This window comes from Otolemur garnettii, unplaced genomic scaffold (genome assembly GCF_000181295.1).
Source record: "Otolemur garnettii isolate 467f Iridium unplaced genomic scaffold, OtoGar3 scaffold00012, whole genome shotgun sequence".
NCBI lineage: Eukaryota > Metazoa > Chordata > Mammalia > Primates > Galagidae > Otolemur > Otolemur garnettii.
In genome coordinates, this window is record NW_003852407.1 from 29,251,473 (window position 1) to 29,255,681 (window position 4,209).

A 4,209-nucleotide genomic window follows, 5' to 3' on the forward strand; every position below is an offset into this window, starting at 1 on the left:
CCACTGCACTCTACCAGCGGGTGACAAAGTAAGATTCTGTCTCAAAAAAAAAAAAAAAAAAAAAAGCACTTCTTTATCCATTCATCCCCCTGTTAAATATATTATTAGTTTATAGCACTATCACATTGCTAAGACTATTGCAAGGCCTTTTTTTTGCAGTTTTTTTTTGGGGGGGGGCAGGGGCCGGGGCTGGGTTTGAACCTGCCATCCTTGACATATAGGGCTGGCACCCTACTCCTTGAGCCACAGGTGCCACTTTCTTTTTTTTTTGAGTCTCACTGTGTTACCCTTGGTAGAGTGCCATGGCATCACAGCTCACCAGCCCCAAGTGTATGTGGCTAGTGCCCTAACCACTGAGCTATGGGCGCCAAGCCTGCAAGGCCTTTAAATTAATAGTTTGCCATTAGTTTCCATATGTTTTTGATCATAGTTCCTTTCAGTACAAAAATAAAATTTTCTTGAGACAGTCTTACCCTGTTGCCCTCAGTAGAGTACCATGGCATCACAGCTCACAGCAATCTCAAACTCTTGGGCTTACGTGATTCTCTTGCCTCAGCCTCCCAAGTAACTAGGACTATAGGCACCCACCACAATGCCTGGCTATTTTGTTATAGTTGTCGTTGTTTAGCAGGCCCGGGCCGGGTTCGAATCTGCCAGCCTGAGTGTATGTAGCCAGCACCCTAACCACTGTGCTACAGGCACCAAGCCAGTTGTCATTGTTGTTTTAGCAGGCCCAGGCCAGGTTCAAACCCACCAGTCTCAGTGTATGTAGCCAGCACCCTACCTACTGAGCTCCAGGCACTGCCCTGAACTTATCTATTCTGACAATGGGAGTACCATATATTGGTCATACCATATATCTCTTTTGGTGTTCTGTGGCCAGGTATTGAGTTTCAGCTGCAACTCAGGAGTAAAAAAGAGCCAGTTCTCAAAAGGGAATGATTTATTTACAGAAAAGAGTATAACTTAAACTCTTATTTCTAAAACTCTAGCTCAGCAGTTCTCAACCTGTAGGTTGCGACCCCTTTGTAACAATGAAAATACATCCTGCATATCACATATTTATATTACGATTCATAACAGTAGCAAAATTACAGTTATGAAGTAGCAACAAAAATAATTTTATGGTTGGGAATCACTACAACATGAGGAACTGTGTTAAAAGGTTGCATTAGGAAGGTTGAGAACCACTGCCCTAGAGGTTTAACTGGGATTCTTTTTGCTTGTTTGTTTTCTGAGGCAAGAGTCTCAGTCTGGATAGAGTGTTGTGGCATCACAGCTTAAGCAATCCTCTTCCCTTAGCCTCCCAAGTAGCTCGGACTACAGGTGCCTGCCATAACACCTGGCTAGTTTTTGTATTTGTATTTTATTTTATTTTATTTTTGAGACAGAGTCTCACTATGTCGCCCTTGGTAGAGTGTGTGGTTTTACAGCTCACAGCAACCTCAAACTCTTAGGCTTAAGTGATTCTCAGCACAGTGCCTGTGGCTCAAGTGGCTAAGGCGCCAGCCACATGCACCTAAGGTAGAGGGTTTGAATCCAGCCCAGCCCCGCCAAACAATGATGGCTGCAGCCAAAAATTAGTCGGGCATTGTGGTGAGTGCCTGTGGTCCCAGCTACTTGGGAGGCTGAGGCAGGAGACTCGCTTGAGCCCAGGAGTTGGAGGTTGCTGTGAGCTGTGATGCCACAGCACTCTGCCCAGGGGGACAGCTTGAGGCTCTGTCTCAAAAAAGAAAAAAAAAAGTGATTCTCTTGCCTCAGCCTCCCAAGTAGCTGGGACTATAGGCACCCGCCACAACTGGCTATTTTTTGGTTGCAGTTATTACTGTTGTATAGCAGGCCTGGGCCAGGCCCAAACCCTCCAGCCTCCATGTATGTGGCTGGCGCCCTACTCACTGAGCTATGGGTACTGAGCCTATGTTTTTTTATTTTATTTTATTTTATTTTATTTTATTTTTAAGACAGTCTCACTCTATCACCCTAGGTAGAGTGCCTGGGATCATAGCTCACAGTAACCTCAAACTCTTGAGCTTGAGCAATCTTCTCACCTCAGCCTCCCAAGTAGTCAGGACTACACGCACCCACCACTACACCTGACTACTTTTCCTATTTTTAGGAGAGATGAGAATCTCTAACTTGATAAGACTGGTCTTGAACTCCTGGGCTCAAGCAATCGACTGGCCTCAGCCTCCCAGAGTGGTAGGATTACAGGCATGAGCCACTGTGCCCAGCCTACACTGGGATTCTATCAGCATTTACCAGGGGATCCACATAGTATCTCCATCTGTCATCAGATACTTCAACACACTGGCTATGCTAGATAATATGGCTTGGCTCATGTGGCAAGAAAGCTTTCTCTGCAGTCTGGGCCTGCTGCAAAATCTTCTTTTGCTTTGGGACCTACTCAAAATTGGTTCTAGGACAGAGTAATACAAATGTAAGGTACTTTGCCTATAAAATCAAAAGAGGCCCAAATATTTTACCTCTTTCTTAGCCGCTAAGGGCACAATGTGCGGCAACTTGCCTTTCATTGTAAAGGGGATATTCTTTTCTTTTCTTTTTTTGAGACAGAGTCTCACGCTGTCACCTTGGGTAAAGTGCTGTGGCTTCATCATAGCTTACAGCAACCTCCTACTCTTGAGCTCAAGCTATTCTCTGGCCTCAGTTTTTCTATTTTTATTTAATTTTGAGACAGAGTCTCACTTTGTCACCCCTGGTAGAGTGCCATGGTGTCATAACTCACAGCAACCTCAGAATCTTAGTCTCAAGCAATTCTTTTGCCTCAGCCTCCCAGATTGCTGGGACTACAGCCACCTGCCACAACGCCCAGCCAGTTTTTCTATTTTTAGTAGTGACAGGGTCTCTCTCTTGCTCAGGCTGCTCTCAAACTGGTAAGCTCAAACAATCCACCTGCCTCGGCCTCCCAGACTGCTGGGATTACGGGTGTTAGCCACCTCACACAGCCTGGAGAAGATATTCTTATGTGTCACATACCACTAGACTCTTAGCAACTTCACAAAAGTGATGCGACCTAAATTTTCTTGACGTTTTGCTCCCATCCTCTGACATGCATGTGTCTTACTAAAGCATCTAGGGTTCATGATACTCTTGCTCACTAAATCATATCAATATGATGTGCTTATTGTAATGCACCACCATCATGCCCTGTAAAACAGTGAGATATCAAGGTCTCTGCAAATTAGATTATAGAGAGAGCTGTAGACTTGGCAGGCCCCTGAGGAAAGACATTGAAGGTATGCTGCTGCCCCTGCGAGGTGAAAGCAAGCTGCCTGGGATGGTACTTGGGAAAAAAATCATTTGCCATATCATCAGCTGTAGTAGCTGGAGCTGCATATTGATTTGCTTCAGTAAAAGAAGCCACATCTAGAATAGCAGCTGCAATTGAGTCATTGTATGATGAAGTTCATAATAATACACAGGACTCATCTTTCTCAGTAGGCTAAACAGGCAAGTTAAAAAGGGAGGTGATGGGAATTATTATCCCTGCATTTTTCAGGTCTCTGATGTTGGCACTTGCCTACAATAACCCCAGGGTATGGCTTTTAGTTTGCTCATTTGGAAGGATAGAACAGTTACAAGGCTTCCATCTGAACTTTCTTACTATATTATCTCACTCTCCAGGTCATGAAGTTAGTATGTATATCCTTCCAGTTGCTGTGGTTTATTCCAACTATTTGCATTCAGAAGCTGGAGAAATAACCACAGTTAGTTACCTGGAATCACTATAATGTACTAGAATTCAAGCTGGATTTACCATATGACTTCTATGTCTTTTCCATTCACTCTGGAAAGTGGTTCCTGATGCCTCTAGGATAATAAATTGGGAAAAAGAAAGGAGAGGAAGAATTCAGGGATGAATTGTTGGCTGTGTCACAGGCTCCTTCCTCATGAGGACCCATCCTTCCCTTCATTCAAGGACCTGTGGAATGGCTATACATACACTAGATGAAAGGTCATGAGTTTCCATAGTGGTGACTCAAGTCAGGTCTCTGCTTGCCAAAGCTAGAGTATTTCTAATTGCATAGATCAAAAATTACTTAAATAGGGCAGCGCCTGTTTCAGTGAGTAGAGTGCTAGCCCAATATACCGAGGGTGGTGGGTTCGAACCCAGCCCCAGCCAAACTGCAACAAAAAAAATAGCCAGGCATTGTGGCAGGCGCCTGTAGTCCCAGCTACTCAGGAGGCTGA